The following is an 18,853-nucleotide window of genomic DNA, read 5'->3' on the forward strand; positions in this document are numbered from 1 at the left end:
GTGTTATTAGAAACTGCTTGCTCAGTGTTCTCTGTCTCGGACTTTCAAAGCACTCACTGTAATACTCTGCATTCCACTCTGGGTATCACAGAGTGAGTTCAGAGGACAGTGATCCTGATAAGGGAAATTCAGGAGGTCAAGCCTATGAGGCTAGCTCAAGGACTAAAGGGAGAAAGTCAAGACAGAGAGTTAAGTTCCCAATTTGAGGCCCTTATTTTTCTGAAGACATATGTATGAAAATTAAAATGTAAAAGGAGAACATCAAAAGGAAAGGCTATATTCTAAATTAAGAGACATTTCTGTGCAAGAGACATTTAAAACAGAATGGTAAAGTAACCCACAGCTAGAAGGAAAATTCTGGAGTTTAGCTTCTGTGGAATAATAGGAAATTAAGATAGATAAATTATATTAAATGGTTTTGAGTACACCACATTGGTCACAATGAAAGAGAGAATTTGTAAATTGGAAGGCAGTTCTGAAGAATTCACTCAGAACATAGCTCGGAAAGACAAAGAGATAAACATGAAAGAGCTACAAGAGACTGGGAGGTAGACTGATAGGTTCCAACATAGTGTCTATCATTTCAGTGCAAGAGAAAGGGTGGTTTGGGGAGAAGCAATAGTGGAACTTTATGGCTAAGAATTTTTAAGAACTGAAGAAGGTCATGAATCCTCTGAAAGCACATACTGTATACAGGACAGCATTTAAAAAAATAAACAAAACTAAAGCAGACACTTCATGATGAAGGTGAAGAATGCCAAAGATAAGAAGAAAATCTTAAGCTGAAGGGGATAGGGACCTGTCTTCAGATATCTGAAAAGCTGTGTCTCTGAAGAAGAGTTAATTGCAATATCTCTGAGCCCCTCAGAGGGTGACCCAGAACCTCTGGGGTGGATTTTAAATGACTTTAAGGAGGAACTTCCTAATAACAAGGACTTCCCAGAATGCCTGGTTTGGCTTAAATAAGGAAGTGAGTTCTGTCACTAGAAATTTTCCTTCCTACATAAAGTCTCCCATTCTCAAGGGCACTGGAAGAAAGGTAGGCAGACATGGGAGGTACTGGATGGCTGGGGCCCAGGTGGTAGGATCAGGGCTATTTAAGTGGCTTAAACACTGGAAAATGGAGCCTGAAGATGCAGGCAATTGGAGAGAAAAGAGCAGTGTCCAAAGGAGAAATGTGATTTCACCTCTGTAATGGTTCATTTGGGTCTATCCTCTTGCTTGTCATTTTCTTTTTTTTTTTTTAATTTTTATTTATTTATGATAGTCACACAGAGAGAGAGAGAGGCAGAGACATAGGCAGAGGGAGAAGCAGGCTCCATGCACCAAGAGCCCGATGTGGGATTCGATCCCGGGTCTCCAGGATCGCACCCTGGGCCAAAGGCAGGCGCTAAACCACTGCGCCACCCAGGGATCCCTTGCTTGTCATTTTCTATATGAATTACATACCTTTCCTTAATTTCTACTCCACAACCTCCCCTAGAGTCAGGCAATTTGCTTTCATTAACCTGTTTCTTCTCCCACTTGGATCTTAGAGCAGAGCTACTTGCCATCTTGAGATTCTCTATCCTTATCACTTTTTCCAGAGGAGATTAGACAGCCAACAGAAAACTTACCAGCAATTTCCATTTATGAAGGTGTCACTGAAAGATGCTATTTCTGAGTCCTTTCCCTGAATTCCCTGAGGCAGAAGACAGAGTGACTGCTCTAAAATCACAACTCAGACAGTAGACTGGTTTTACAAGGTTCTGTTATATATACTAACCTCAATTGATTAAAAAAAAAAAAAAAAAAAAAAAAAGGTAAAGCAGTCATTATCATTACCAGGAAATCAAGAATCAAAACGGATATATAAGGCATCAAAAACCAACACTCACCAACAAATCAAGTGCCCGGGTCTCCAGATCAAGAGATGGTTAATCACCCTGAATGGCTAAAGCCATCTGGTATAAGAGCAAATCAAGAAGAGATGGTTCTAATGTTCCAAGTTGCTTCTAGGAGGGAGATTTTGTCTACTGGGCAATGTATCTCACTTGTCTGGCCCCACATTACTCTGAGTGGGCTCTGTATGTCCCTAACCCTCCCCAGCTGACACTCAAAAGAGATATTCCCATAGAACCATGGTTATGGTAGTTGAGAGAATTAGTAATAGGACCCAGCACTAATCCCTGGTAGAAAGAAGGCAGTCAGTAGATGTGTATCGCACTGAATTAGAATTATAGCTCAGACTTGTTATGGGCTGAATCAACCACCTGCGGGTTGGCCAGGAAAACCAACCCACATTTTTCTATCCCCAATGCTCACTCTGCTCTAGCTACTCTGGCCTTCTTGCTCCTTGAACATACCAAGTTCACTCGTGAGTCTGAACTTTCCTCCTCCACCTCTCTCACTCCTTCAGATCTCTCAAATAAAGCCTTCCTGAATTATAATCCCAGGCCCATCCTGGCACTCCTCCTTCCCCCTCCTTATATTATTCCTTTCCATGGCATTTAGGACCACCCAACATATCACATACTTTACTTGTTTAACTGCAGCAGATCTGTCTCCTTTGCCCAGAGTACACATTCCTTGAAGCCGAGAGGTTTTATATGCTTTGTTCCCTGCAGCATCCCCAGCAGGTTGAATAGTATTGCTGTATAGGATGCTCAAGATGTATTTGCTGAATGAATGAATGAATGAATGAACCAGTTCATTTACAATACTGTTTCTATGGACTTCCAGATTCAAACAACAGATTTTCAAGCTGACTTTTGAAATGTAAGTCAGTCCATAAATATGAACCTTCTGGAAATGTTTTGCATACTAATAACTGAAATACAGAAATAATTTTTAATAAGCCTACTCTCCCCTCAGGTCAGGCTGTGTACCATCTTGGGACAGATACAAGGAAAAAGACTTATTGAGGCCCCCTGAGTCAGCTTGACGCTGTGTGGGGACAGAGTGGGATAGAGCTTTGCTGAGTGAGCTGTGGCAGGAGGCCTAGAGCTATAAAAGAGAGAAAGATATCCAGAAGAAGAACACCAACCCATGAGCCTCGAAACGGAGACCCTATTTGGAGTCTTGGGCTGTGCTGGGCAGTGTGGGCCAGAGAGTCTCTCAAGGAAGATCCTAAAAAATCAACAAAATGGGGAGGGGGACAAATGGAGAGGGGCCCAAGGGGCACACAGGAAAATAGGGAGTGTATGTTATGACAAGAGTACCAAGGAGGAAGACAGTGGGGTCTCTGGGGTTTTCAGAAAAGGCTCATTGGAGGAGGTGGTCCAGCTACTGACCTTGAAAGGAGGGTGGGTCCACAGCCTCAAGAGAGAAGGGGACAAGGAGGGCTGGCTCCCACCTGGGCCAGAAGAACTGGTGCTGCAGACACAGGGCCAGGGTGCTACAAACACCAAGTTCTGTGCTAGCAAATCTAAAAATACCTACCCTCTATTTTTTTCTTTCCCTCCTGGTCCCTTTTCTTCTTCCCACCCTCCTTTCTATTTTCTTCCTTCTCTGATTATCCTTTCTGGCAAGGCTTCAACTCATTTGCTCATCCCACCAGGGAATCTCTTACCCGAGGGGTAGGTCAAAATCTTGCTGGACTCCCTGCTGTTCAGGTACAGGTTGGCAGCAGCTCCAAAGGCTCCCCATCCCCCTCGACTCAGTTCTTTCAAATGCCAATTAACAGGTGTCAGCAATGCTGGCCTGGACTAAGAGACCCATGTCTGCATAACAACCCAACTATTTTGGCTCTCCAGCCTGCGAGCATAAATATGGTGGTGTTTGAGCCCTTGGGGCCTGTGGAGTTTACAAGTATGCTGTCAAGATCTCTTCACTGGGCTAGCGCTTGAAGTGCTGCCAAAAAGCCAGGGGACTCCTGTGCTTTTATGTGTTCCCAAGCGCAGGCCGCCCTGGCTCCAGGAGGAGCCCTCTGGGGACCGCGTGTCGGTGTGAATCTCAAACAGCAAGCTGACATTCCGGTTGGGAGTGTGACAGTGCATGCTTGGGTGATGATGCCAGGGCGGCAGGTGACACGGGTCCACTGCAGAGGGGGAGAGGAGCCGGAGTGGCTTCCAGTTACATGTCCTCAGAGCTCTGAAGGATGGCACCAGGGTCGGGGGAACAGTTACAAAACGAGGTTACAAAATCCGGATGTCCTGATCAAATTGAGACCACTGAGATGGGGGCATTGGGAGCACAGGCTACACTGGTGTTCCCCAAGAGCATCTGACTTGGGCTAATCTAGGATTAAAACATTGCCAGCCAGAGAAACAGACCACTGTCAACCAGTGAAAATGCATATGTACCATCTCTCAGAGAGACAAAGAGGAGGCATCCATATGATGTGCCCTAGATGCCTCCCTGAGGAATCCTCTTTCAGGACCATCTTCTCCACACACACACCCCACATACCCGCCCTCCACCAGGCCTCATGCCTGCCACTGAGGTTCTAACTCATGGTAAACATCTGAAAACAGAGTGGCTGCCAGGGAGGAGAAAAGAGAGGCGAGGGTGGAATGGGATGGGGTGGGGCATGGCGACAGGAAGAGCTCAAAAGATTCTCAGGTTGGGCGCCTACCAAGGTTGGCTTGTCCCCAGGGCAGTTTGGCCCTGGCCCTGCGGGCAGGAGGAAGCAGGTGTAAACACGCTTCTGCCACTGGGGGCAGCACGCCCCCCTGCCTTTATCACCACACCTCAGGCTTTGCTCTGGGTTCAGATCTGAGTTTGTGGGACCTTTTATAAACTTGGTTCCCTCCAACAGAACTGTGTCACAGGGCTTGAACAAACCCTGCCATATCTGCTTTGTGGAGGGGAAAAGCTACAGAAAGAGGCCTGATGGGGGAGCTACTGAGATCTCCCCCTCAGGATCAGCCTGATTATGCTTTTGTGATCACTGTTCTAGAAACTCCAGGGAGGAAGGCTTTCTTGATTTCCCTGGCTCTTTCGCCACTCATCGCAGAAGCCTCATACATTATAGATTTTACATTCATGGGGACCAATGCCCAGAGAGAGAGGCAGATCAAGATCACCCAAGACCACCTACTTCCCCTTGGTGCCTAATTATCCTCCTGCTACAGGATTTTTTGTTTCACCTTGTACATATCCTGTTAACATATTGAGATGATAAAGCACAGTATGCATCCTTGGGAATATTTCCTCTTCCCCGAGGTAGACTATGAACTCTTTGTAAGTGGGGATGGCCTTTATTCCTTCACTCTCTGGTCCTAAATTAACTTACAGCTTCTGTGCAATGCTTACTCCAGGTGCTCCTGGCTCCTGGCTCCTGACAGCTTGAGGAGAAAACAGAGTCTGCACAGCCTGAAAATGTGTGGATGAGCCTAACAAGAATCCTAAAGACTACGTAGAGTCCTGCCCCTCAACTGTTAGGATTTGGAGTAGTCATCTGCCTCTAAGCAAAAGCCAGATGCCCGCAGAGGTGAAAGAGGAAGCTTTCAAAAGGATGAGGTGAGTTCTCCTGAAAAGAAATCTTACTAGATGAAGACAGAAAACAAATAATTTCTCCCAACGTGAGAAAATAATCTATTTCTCTACTATATGGTGGCCAGAAGTCAGTGAGCCATAAAATCTAAAGGCCATGTATGTTTGAGAAGGTTGTCAATGGGTTCATTTTTATTTTACAGTGAGTGTATGGCCCCAAGATGCCCAAAGAGGAGTGTCAGAGCCTCAAATCTTTGCCCTTTTTGGGGAAGGCCACTCTGGGCAGACATTTCGCTGATCATAATCACTTTTATATGTAACTGGACCTTAATTCATTTGGTAGTTTGAGCTACGGAAGGGCGGCACAGATTAGAGAGCTATGTCTGTAACTGACGAAATCTGCGCCTGGCATGCATTTGTGGGGAAATTAAAAATAAAATGAGGCTCATCTGAAAAATGCCTGGACTGGAATTAGCCGTCTCCTGACCGGTCACGCATGGAACTTGTCGGAGATGACCAGGACAGAAAAGTGAGACCAGGGCACAGATCGGGCCGTGCTGCCCGCCAGGCTCCTGGGAGCCTGTCATAATTTATAATGGATTATCTTAGGAAATAGATGAGGATGGCTTGTGTTCAGGAGCCAGGAAGGACTACTTTGGTTTAAAAGAAAAAAAAAAAGCGCGAAACATGTCTCAGAAATGCATGACCCATTGTTATTTATTCCACAAGATATTTGATGCCTTGACTTGGTTTGAATTAACTCATCAAATCCTGTGCTATGAACATGACATCTTTGAAGGGAGTTAATAGAGCCAGGCCAGGTAAATGGCACTTATTTCTAGCACTGGTGTTGGAGCTCCTGTTTGTACTCTTTGCCATAAGGTAGCTTTCCTAAATGCACTGGAGTTTCAGTTTATATTTTGAGTTTCAAAAACTGGGGCTTACACACACACACACACACACACACACAAGGTATATTCCCTCTGTGACTTCTCTTTCCCTCTGCAGGGCCCCTGAGGCCCATTTCATGTGATTTCATCAAATGTAATTCCTCTGGACCAACTACATTTGGTTGCATAGAGAAGAGAAGAGGCAGGAGCATTTGCTGACTTTTCTCTGGGCAATATGACAGGGAATTACATGAGTTCTGTTTACCCATCACAAAGACCCTCGAACGTATTATCAGTCTGCTGATTTTATTGATATGGCCACTGAGACATGGAGAGGTTACTAGATGGCCAAAGTCTACCACCCAGTAAGTGGCCCAGCTGAACTCTGAACCCAGAGCTCAGGGTACCAGCGTGGGTCTGTACACCCAGTCAAGGTGAGGTCAGAATCCTGCTGTAACTGGGCAGGATCTGCAACATCAGCAGAATTTCGATGGCAGCAGTCAGCTCCACCTCAATCCTTAGCTCACCTAACCTGGCCCTCAAATCCAGGCTTCTTTTTCTGGAACAATTATGAAAAAATGCACTTCAAACATGGAAAGGTAATAGCAATTAAACAACTCACTTTCCACTGTCAGCTCGGTTTCTCTGTCTCAGTAGAAAGCCTAATGGGATGTTTTATGAGGATGACAGAGACAGACACAGAAAGTGAGGCTTGCTCACCGGGGCTCCCTGGAAAGCTTGGGTCATTCGCGGCTGGAATTGTTCTTCAATAACAGCCAGCTCTTCAGTGCACTGGAATAAAGCTGCAAACCCGGGAGCGCATCTGCATTTCAGCCACTCTATCTGGGAACATAGCAGCTAGTTTTCCATTCAGAGGAGTGGCATTTCAGCCTCTGTAGAAAGAAAGACCAAGAGATTGTTTTGTCCAATATGTATCCAAATGTGTAGTACCTCAGAGATGAGGTATGAATCTTTACACTTACATGTTGGGGGAGGCTTCAGGGTGGAAAGGCAGGATTGATAAGAAGCCAGGACACAGGGGCACCTGGGTGGCTCAGTGGTTGAACATCTACCTTTGCCTCGGGTCATGACCCCGGGGTCCTGGGATGGAGTCCCACATCGGGCTCCCTGCATGGAGCCTGCTTCTCCCTCTGCCTGTGTCTCTGTCTCTCTCTGTGCCTCTCAAGAATGAATAAATAAAATCTTAAAAAAAAAAAAAAAAAGGAAGCCTGGATGCAAAGTATAGTCACAACTCTCCTTTGTGACCCAGTATGTCACACAGCAATGGAGGGGGGGAAGGGATGGATAAAGAGAGAGAGACAAAAAAGAGAGAGAGAGAGAGACAGAGAGCAAAAGAGAGAGAACTCACTGGGGATAAGTTTCAAGCATTCCTCCATGACACCTTGTGTTTTCTACGGAGTAAAGGTAACAGGAGGTCATTCGCTGCTGAGAGATTTCAGAAATGTGTCCCTGCCTAACTTTATTCCTATCTAACAGATGCATGAATTCTGCAACTGGGTGGAAGGAAAAAGGAATGACGCTGAACAGGCACCTACTCTGTGCCACGCACTGTGCAAGTCTCATCCTCCAATCTTCTTAATCCTCAATGATGTCTCCTCTGAGATGTCAGTCTCTTTTTAGAGATGAAGAAATTGAAACTAAGACAGGTTAGGTTCCTTGCCAAGCATTACATAACCAGTAAGCAGCCTAAGATTCAAGTCCATGTGTGTCGGGCTCCCAAATTGAAATTTGTCCCCTGTTAAAATGTGACTGTCTCTGGAAAAGGTGGCATGTGGGACGTTATCAGTCATTTACACCATAGACTAATGAACTGACTCTACCCTTGCTTGAGAAAAAGTTTTACTTAAAAAGCCTAAACGTCCTAGATTCCACAAAGGGAAAGAAAGTACAGAAGAGAGGATGGTGATGACAAAGACGTAGATCAGTCACTTCCCAATTGTGCCCAGCCCTAAATTCCCTGGCAGCTTAACAAGCAGGTGGAAGGCAGGAGGGAAGATGTGACACATAAGGTCTTTCTTAGACTCTCATTTCCAGAAAGACAGATAGTGCAGAATGGAAATGCTGCTAAGGTTCCAAGAGCAAGCAGTGATGTTGAGAAGGGAGAGAGGGACTTACTGGTAATTGTGTGTAGCACAAGTCAAGGCCCAAAGGCAGCTGGCCCTACCCAGGCCACAGCCTGGCATGGTCTGCAGGGCCTCCAGGCTGACTGGGTCTGGGAATGATACCTCCTGGTCCCCTTAGAAACAGGGGACCAGCCTGCTCAGCACCACACTCGTGGCCCTGGGAGGTGGCACCATGGCTTAGAGTGGAGCATTGGAACTGGCTTTTTTACCTCCAACCTGTGTGGCCTCTAGCATGTTACCTGCCCTCCTGTCTCCTCATTTGTAAAATGAGAATCATAAGGCCTACCTCACGGGGTCATTGTGAGAATGATGGGCAGGTGGCACTTAGTAAATGGCAACTAATGCTACACATAATCTGCAGTCAGGTTACATGGGGGAATTGTGATCCAAAGGCTGTGGGGCCAAGTTGACTTAACCATCGATGTCACTTCAAGTCACCACCCAGTGTGAACCGAAGCGCAATGGGAAGAGCTGTCAGCTTCAAACACCAAACTACCTTCTTTATCTAAAGCCACAATGTCTGAAACTCCACATTCAGGATATATTCCTTTGGCACCTGCCCCAAACATCCTTTGACTGTTCCTTTGATGGGCAACACATTAAGTCTACCGATTAATTAGAGTGTCCAATGGCAGCTACCCACTGGAATTGTCTGGGTATAAAATAAGTGCTCATGCCAGGCTTCCCTCTCTGACCCCCTCCCCCCACCACCCAATTACACCTCTGGGAGTGGCCCAGGCATTTAAAAAAAGAATACTTGTCAAGTGTTTCTAAGTTGCCAAATGTGTAGCCAAGGTTGAGGACCCCTGCTTTAAACTATTTCACTATGAAGAATATAAGCTCTAGCAGTCCAAGGAATACAGCAGTGTCCTCAGAGCTTACCACTGCACTTGGCACAAAAACAGTTAGCCTACAAGGTCATTGCTGTTGTTATTGAATGAAAATAAAGATGTTGATAGCTCTAAATGGACTGCAATGAGAGCCAGAGGCAAGGCAAGGGACAAAGCGCTGAAAGGCACACAAAGAAGAAATAGTCTCTGGGTTATTATAGAAGAGCAAGTCACACTTCTAAGGGAATTGTGCTGCTTGTTACTTCTAGCAGCAAAAGACAGACATCCTATAAGGAGGGGAAGATACTTACAGTAGGACTGGGAGAAAAAAAAGAAATGCTTCTCCAAGTTTCTAAAGTAACATAATGCAAAAAGATATATTTTTCAATTAAGTATTTCTACAAGTCCTGTTGGCAGTTGGAAATTATAGAAAACCACATGTTCTGGAATCAGAGGGCTCTGGCTTCAAATCTCATGCCTCCCACTTATTAACTGCATGACCTCCTAGATGGAGGTCGGGGGTTTTTTTCCTGTATTTTTTAAAAGCCTCTCTGATCCTCAGTTTCTAGATCTATAAAAGCATGAGTAATATTATAGCTCTCCCAGGGAGGATAAAGGATGCTGGGTGAACCGTGCTGGCACGCAGTAGGTGACTGATCCATGTAAATTCCCTCTCTCTGCTCTCTCCTTTCCTCCATTCCATCCTAGCAAACCAGGTGATGTATGACTCTGGAGAGAACACCTTTTCAAAAGGAGAAATCAGATTAATGCTTGCTACTTTCTTCTTCTTTTTTTTTTTTTTAAGTAGGCTCCATGCCCAATGTGGGGCTTGAACTCACAACCCCAAGATCAAGAGGCTCCAAGACATGGCTCTAGGGTATAAGTCTATCTGGAGGACACAAGGAAGTCTACACCTCCCAGCAAATGAGGAGTGAATGTACAAATGAATTATTTATATATATGTGTTTTGCCTCCAAGGTTTGAAGCTCTTTAAAAGTAAGGTTTGTGCTTTCTTCTATTTTTTGTATTGCCCCATCATACTTAGCATAAGCCTAGCACACAGTAAGTTTTTGATAACTATTTCTTGATGCCAGCCCACTTAACTTTTTTCTATTTTTCATATTTATTTCCATCTTCCAATTCAACATCACCATGACTCTCAGAGACAAAACAATCCTGTCTTTCAGTTGCAAACTTCAGAAAGAAAATGCTTGAGATGGTGGCCAGGGTGGATTCTAAGATCAAACACTAAAATCTGAATACTGACATTTGTAAACCCGTTGTGGCAGGCTGAATAATGGTCCCCTCAAAGACATTCACATCCTAATTCCTAGAATCTGTGAATAAATACATCACCGTACATTTGCAGATGTAATTCAGTTAAGGATGTTGAGATGGGGAGATTATTATGGATTTTGGGGGGTAGATCCAATGTAATCATAAAGGTCCCTTAATTATGGAAGAGGGAGAGAGAATAGCTAGTGTCAGAGTGATGTGGTGTGAGAGTAACTCAACCAGTCATTGCTGACTTTAAAGATGGAAGGAGCCATGAACCAAGAAATACAGACATCCTCTAGAAGCTAGGAAAGGCAAAGAAAAAGATTCTTCCCTGGCATCTCTAGAAGGAATACAGCCTGCTAACGTCCTTATTTAAACCCACTGAAACCCATTTCAGACTTCTGACCTCCAGAAACATAAGGTAATCAATTTGTGTTGTTTTAAACCACTTAAGTTTTTGGTAACCTGTTACAGAAGCAATAGGAAACCATTATACCAACTGTATGTTAATTTTCTTTCTGGAAACTTTTCTGATTGTACTGAACTATCAAGTCCAGTTGAGAAGAATGTTTAATAAGCCAAGGATCTTTTGAACACACCACTTACTTTTCTGAACCACATTAATTTCCTCTTTGTCTATGTATTAATACCTAATGATCTATAGATAAAAAATCACCAGTAGGTGACATATCTAACACAGAGTATACCAACATAAAAGTGTTCAAGTTAGAAGTTGCAACTTATTTTTTTCTATTAGTTTTATTCTTTAAATTTGCAATTCAGTGTTTTGTGCAATGCGATAGTCAAACAATTAACTCATTGTACAATATGGGTCACTACCAATAACAGAATGGATGCTGGCCAGTATTCTCTACCAGGGCACACCAGATAAAAGTCAGCTCTGATATTGAATGGCCTAAAAATTACAGATATCTCCTTTTGCATATGTATATGGATAAGGTCTAAAGAATTCATTTTGCTATTTTATAACACCTCCCACTTCCCAATCCTCAATTAGAATCCATCATATATAGCATGGTCGTGCATAAATCCCGGTGACAACTTCTACTCATAGTTAAAATAGCTGGGGGAAGTGAATTCCAGAACTCTGGACCTGCCACCAAGAACCTTTGAAGTACAAAATAAAGATCTAAGTATTTTTGGCAGAATTGCACACGTAATCTGGATAAGATAATTTAACCCAAAGGAATAAGGTAAGACTTTTCCGAAGACTCATTAGTGAGAAGCAAAGATAAACAGGTTCATCCATCAATCATAGCTTAATAGTCCCATATCTTCACTTATAAACCACCCTCACAAAAGTCTCATCACACTCCTCGAACACCTCTCTCCCCATTGTAGTGGCAAGAGAAGCTGAATACCTGAAACAGGCATTGCTGGTTTCTTGGCCTCTTGGCCACCATCCCTCCTTTCCTTCCCTCTTTTTTTTTTTTTTTTAATTTTATTTATTTATTCATGAGAGACAAAGAGAGAGAGAGGCAGAGACACAGGCAGAGGGAGAAGCAGGCTCCACGCAGGGAGCCCGAAGCGGGACTCCATCTCGGGACTCCAGGATCATACCCTGGGCTGAAGGCAGACATCCAACTGCCAAGCCACTCAGGCATCTCTCTTCCTTTCTTTTAGTTCAGGTCTTCCCCCTTTCCTTGACTCAGAGAGCAAATCTTGATTAATCTTAACTAATTACAGTAATTTCATCTCCTTTGCCAGTGATTGGTTTAGAAAGAAGCATGGATCCAATCTTGACCAATGTTACATAAGAACTTGCTTAGAGGATTCTGAGATTTCCTTTCAGATAAAAACAAATAACATGGGAAAGGCAGCCTATCTTCTGCTGATGTCGTATAGAACTTATAAAAGTCTAGATTATTTATTCTGTAGATGTTGACTACTGTAAAGTTGTCAATCTCATAAATTTAGGCTTTACTGATTTCTTATTTTCAATAAGACAATGACTTAATTGAATTTTACCTTTGCTTTAAAAGAATCTTACAAAACCGGCAGCCTGGGTGGCTCAGCAGTTTAGTGCCGCCTTCAGCCCAGGGCATGATCCTGGAGATCCAGGATCGAGTCCCACATCAGGCTCCCTGCATGGAGCCTGCTTCTCCCTCTGCCTGTGTCTCTGCCTCTCTCATGAATAAATAAATAAAATTTTTTTTAAAAAAAGAATCTTACAAAACCAATTCGCAGTGTAAATAACATTTTAGAAAGCATAAAGAGGTCCTAAATAAAATGATGAGTAAATGGATGGATCTATGACATTATAATTTGTTCATTCATTTATCTAATCAAGAATTAATAAGGACCCTTCAGCAGTGATTATAAAACCCCATCTTTGAGGAATAAGAGATTCAATAAGACCAAGTTGTATCAAAATAATCTTTTTTTTAAACAAAATATACTTTCTCCTACAATGGTAGATGATGACACTAATAATAGCACATACTAATTTTACCAAAGCATTCAAAAAATCTTCTAGGTGACACTTCTTTAAATATAAATTTTTGTACAAAATATTCTAGAATTCAGTCATTAATTAAAAGTAATGACTATTAAGGCTGACATCTTAATAAGTCAAAATTCGTGAGATACAAACTTACTTTCCAATGACTACACAACGTCCTATTCTGTGTGACAAACTTTGAAAGTTCCTCTTTTAAGTATACAGTGCTATTGATTATTCCTTGCTTTGAAATAATTGGACAATGGAACACTGAGTGATTCATATTTCTTAAGGGATTAGAAGGGGACAAAGGAGATAAACATTCAGCTGATCAGTTTCAGACAAATCATTAGATTTGCCCATATGTCACAGTGGTTCCCCTTCTTTTCCCAGAAATGCTCATGGTATTAATTTTGAATAGCTGAACTTTGGGAAGCCTGTACATCATAAGTGTAAGTGGATGCACAATAGAGTAATCATCACATGAGGACAGCCTATTACAGATTGGCACTCCTTCTGAAAAAATCAAACAGAAGGAAAGAGAGTCATGGTGGTGGGTTCATCTCTTGGAAATCCTTTCCGATTGGCAACTAGTTGGTGTTAAAAGTCTGGGCTCCACCAACTGTCACTGGTTGGTCAGCAGCAATTTCTCTCACTGCTTTTCCCATGACGCAAGCAAACAGACACTACTTTTGTTCTAGTTCACCCCCACGCCTGAAAGGCACAAATGCCTTCTTGATGGATTGGCTCCTGGAATTGTGCAGCCCCCACAGCTGATTTCCTTTCTGGCAAGCTGCCTCCTGGTAAACATCGATGGGATGAGCAAGAGGATGTGTGGGTACAGAGCAGTGATACAGGGCTTTGACTATGATTATGCTTTTGGTCATCATCATTTCCAAATTGCATATTATGAACATAGATTGTATTGGGGCTGTTGAGTATGGAGGGAAAGGCTTGTGCATTTCTATTCAGGGAATAGTTATCAGAGTTTACCATCTCCAAACTTCTATTGCTTTAGACTTGGAGGAAGAAAGGATGCACAGCAGAGTCTTCCTATGCTAGAAAATAGTAAGAGATTCACTTCTGGTTCAGCTTCATCATTACCCTCTCCCGCTTGGCTATCTTTTACAGACCTTATACCCACATTGGAAGATAGGCATGTTTCTTTATTTTAGGGTGATTCTCCCAGACGCAGATTCTGAAGATTTGTTTTATAAGGGGGTAGAGGAGTTGGATGGTGGACAGGGTGAGGGAAAAGCCAAGTACCACAGTGATTTTAGGGAAAGTTTCACAAAGGGTATTTTGAGTCTGATCTTCCAGGAGAACTCTGGAGTGTGGATTAAACCCCCAAGACTCCCCAGTTGAGGCCATAGGTCTGGACTTTCACTCTCTTCTGCCAGTCAGTCATTGGCTAAGGGTCCCACAGGGAGATATAATCCCTCAGGTGCTCTGGCTTCCAGGATGCAGACAAATGAAGGGGCAGTCTTCTGAGAGAGTCACAAGTGTGAACCTATACACAAAACACTCAGAAGCCTGAGAAGAGAATACCAAAATGGTAAAATGGATCAGAGGGATCTGAGTAGAGCAGTGCAGGTCCCCTACTCTCCTGGTCAGAGATGCTATATTCTTTAGCTAAAGTTTGTTCCAAAGATGTCAATGCCTGTCTCAGGAAACTATCAGAATCTGGTTTTTGTGACAGTCGTAACAGAACCCAAATTCAATATAATCAGTACACATACAAATCATAAGTTACAGTCTGTACTTTAAACTGATCTGGTCAAAGGAATCCTGAAAAACCATTAGACTTACTGGTATTTGGTTTTGCTCCTTTCTCTGCGGCCCTGGTCCACCAACACCAATTCCCTCCATTTGCTTTAGCTTCACTAATCTTTTACATTCATAAACACACTCTCCTTCAAAAAGGCTTCCCTGGTAGCACCACTGCTTGAACTCCTACCATTTAATGAACATTCAGAATCTGCCCCAGGTTATTAATTTTGTATATGCACCCACCCACCCCACCCCCACATATATACACACACACAAAAAAAAATTTATTAATTTCACAAACAAACTGCAAGATCCCTGGCAAAGCTCAGTAACCACTTCTGCTCAAGGAGAGCCTTAACCTTTGTCCCACTTGCCTCAGGCAATTTTTATGAAGACATAAAGATATTTGGGGTAAATAAAAAAAAAAGTGTAAAAGAACTAAATAGTATAAGGTGACATGTTTATCAACTAGTCCATAGAAATATCATTCACCCATTTGAACTTGCTTCTTCTCTCTCCAAAGGAAAAATATGGATTGGTGAACATTTTTGGAATTTGTTTTATAATTTGTTTTTTTTTTCCCAATACAAAGATTTGTTTATATGCATTTTGGGAAAAAAAATCCAGTTGTTCATTAAACTGCTGTACAGTTTTATATATTTTCTCATTCCTTCGTTCCAACTCAAAATATGGAAATGTATTTCTGTGGAACGAGGAGGGGCATGTGCTCAGTTTATTTAATAAGGAGTGGTGAAAATTTATGCCAAATATTTCCCTTCTAGGTCAAAAAAGTATGTTCTCTTGTAAATAACTGAATGTAAAAGATCCATCAGATGGCCAGCAAGTAGCTGAAAGTGCTTCCTAAGTCAGCCCTTACTCTGGGAATCAGAAAAAGGAAGAAGACTTGAAGCTCAGATAGATCTGAGAGCTCTGACAACTTGGAAAATCACAAGTAAAGCTGCTGTCGAAGAAGGTAAACAAGGTCCTTTGCAATTTATTCACACCTAATTCTTCAGCTCTTCATTCACTCACTCTCTCAACATCCATCAGGCAACTAGTGTATGCAAAATTTGGGGCTGGGTGCTGAGCAGAACATTATTAGGCTTTTTACTGAAAGTCTGAATCATTTGTGGACCTGGGCTATTACTGAAATCACAGAGCAGTAAAGCGCATTATATCAAGAGAACACAAAACTGAACAAAGCCACCTTTTAAAGTCCCCCTTTTAATATCAGGTTGACCCGCTCTTCCTATTTTGCCCATCTGCTAACCTTTAGAAATATTTTTCTTATTGCTGATAAGGCCAGCTGGTGATCACCCTGTCTCCCCTCTGTAGTACATAAAGAGTATCTTTGTTTTCCTCAGCATGAACTGAGAGGCAAGTCCAGGGAACAGTGAAACACCCAGGATGGAAATGAGGTGTCTTTGTGACAGTAAACTCTTTCTTTGGCCCCCATTATTGAGATCAACATGACTTAGTCACCGGTGGATGAAACCAATGATTGTTTTACTCTGCCTACCCAGAGTCACTCACTGAGTCAGTGGGTAAACTGGGATCAGAACCCAGCCTTGTCTTACCGAGGCTGAGCGGTTCTACTATATTTATCTAGGGTCTCATGATTCTTAGTGCTTTTGCGCTGCCCTCTAATTTGCACTGTGCCTGCTATAATATCTAAACGGGAAGTTGCCAGCTAAAATGGTCATTATCCGAGAAATCTATTTAAACATGTTTATAAGGTCAAATGAAGTGGGTGGTGGATAAGCTAGACAGAAAACAACACAAGCTTTGGCTCAGCATAGCCCGTGAAGCTAAAGCAAAAAGAGAGTAATGTTTAATGTCAAGCCAGCACATGGTAGGAAAAGGCAATCTAAGCAAAATTATATCTAAATGTAGGAATGAGCAATCAAAATATTCCACCAACCAACTGATTTCTATTTAAGAAGCAGAACAATGGTTTGACTTATCTTTATTTAATGGATCAAGACCTTGAGGCAGCATGTCAATAGGGTCTCAAATCTAAACTTTGGAAAGGATCTTTATAGATATAGTGCATTCCAACAAGAGTGAAGAGTTGAGATAATTAAGAAAAATGTCCAGAATCAACCAAAATTAATCTTTGATGGACTTAACAATAGGTACTAGTGAGTACTATAGGACCACAGCGAAATTAGGAAATTGGGGGAAAATCTAATCTCTCTGGGAGCCCAACCTAGACTTCCTACACATTCAAGACTTTGAAAAACACCTTTCAGTTCCAAAAAACCTACATGTCAGTTTAGAGCCAACCACCACATTACATGAGCCTCCAGGCTCTGCTTAACTGTCTTTGAACATCAAAGAGAAAGAAGGAAAAGGGTATGTCCTCTCCCTGTTTTCTAAGAAATAGGGATACGAGTTGGAAGGCTTTGAGTAGCAAAAGAGAAAGGTAGCATCTAAAATGTTCCCTACATGTTCTGCATGAACGTGAATGCTAGTCAGAGACTCAGCAATTAAATAGATTCTATGCAACTGAAAGATCCCATATGGTTGCTACTGGAAAACGTGACAAGACATGGGCATCAAGTAATTAGGTCATAGAGGAGAGTTAATATTTCTTTTTCACTATGAATGAAATTAATTTAATAAACTCCTATCCATACAAAATTCACTTATAAATATTATTTCTTCCTGGAGTTTGATGTGGCATGGTTTGGGCTAGAACTGCATAACATTTGTTCTAGATTCCTTCTACTCTATCATAAAATTTAAGCTCTTTTTTGTCCCTTTCTTTCTGGTCCTAACTCTTTCTCATTTCTAATGATTCTAGAAATGACTTAATCAGGTCATTGCTATAAGAAAGAAAAGGAGAGAGAGAGAAAGGTAGGGGAATATTGGAAAAGAAGCTGGGGAAAGGAGGGTCAAGCAGAAAGAAAGGAGAGATTGGAGAATGATCAGGGAGTGGGACATGGGCAGATGAAAGTAGCTTTGATATAGTGAAGCAATGGATCTCCTTAGAAGCAGCTGATCAATTTTGCAGCCATTAGCATGTGTTGCTACTGAGCACCTGAAATGCACCTGGTCTGAATTCCAATGTGCTGTAAGTACAAAACACACACCAGATTTTGAAGAATTTTGTACAAAGAAAAAAGAAAGATTGCAAAGTATTAATATTTTCATATTGATTGCCTTTTAAAATTATAATATTTCAGATGTACTGTTGACCCTTCAACAACACAGATTTGAAATATAATGCACATTTGTTTTGGTAAATACAGTATACGAATGTAAACATATTTTCCCTTCCTCGTGATCTTTTTTCTCTTCCTTATGATATTCTTTTTTTTTTCCTTATGATATTCTTAATACCATTTTATTTTCTCCAGCTTCCCTAATTGTAAGAACACAGTATATAATACATAGAACATACAAAACGTGTGTGAATCAACTGTTTATGTTACTGGTAAGGCTTCCAGTCTGAAGTAGGCTATTAGCAGTTAAGTTTTGTGGGAAGTCAAAATTATTTATTTACTTATGTATTTATTTATGTATTTATTTATTTATTTATTTTTTGGAAGTCAAAATTTATATGTGGATTTCTGACTGTATGGGGGAGTAGGTAAGTGCTCCTAACACCCATGTTGTTCAAAGGTTAACTGTATAGCATTAAATATGTTATTAAAATTAATTTCATCTGTCTTTTAATTTTTTAATGTGACCACTAGAAAAAGTAAAATTACATATGTGGCTCAAGTTATGTTTCTTCTTCTTATTTTTTTTTTTTTGTTTCTTCTTATTTTTTTAAAGATTTTATTTATTAATTCATGAGAGGCAGAGACATAGAGGGAGAAGCAAGCTCCCTCCCTGCAAGGAGCCTGATGTGGGACTCAATCCTGTGACTCCAGGATCACACCCTGAGCTGAAAGGCAGACGCTCAACTGCTGAGCCACCCAAGCGGCCAACAAGTTATGTTTCTATTACACTTCAGGAGAAGTGGTTGAATGGCTTCTATTCCCTCCACCATCTCTACCACAACAATCCCCAAACTCTCAGTCTGAAATTCAAGTCCTGACACAATTATAAACCCTT

At 42.0% G+C, this 18,853-nt stretch overlaps 1 long non-coding RNA gene across 1 annotated transcript in view; it reads right to left on the reverse strand.

The window, feature by feature from the left end:
• LOC144311942 (uncharacterized) overlaps window positions 1–18,853 on the reverse strand; it is a 122,080-nt gene that overhangs the window by 53,049 nt on the left and 50,178 nt on the right. Inside the window, exon 4 of the long non-coding RNA XR_013377416.1 lies at window positions 7,026–7,198. This is a non-coding gene — a long non-coding RNA (uncharacterized LOC144311942). The remainder of the gene's footprint in view (window positions 1–7,025; window positions 7,199–18,853) is intronic.

Source organism: Canis aureus, chromosome 4, assembly GCF_053574225.1.
Source record: "Canis aureus isolate CA01 chromosome 4, VMU_Caureus_v.1.0, whole genome shotgun sequence".
NCBI lineage: Eukaryota > Metazoa > Chordata > Mammalia > Carnivora > Canidae > Canis > Canis aureus.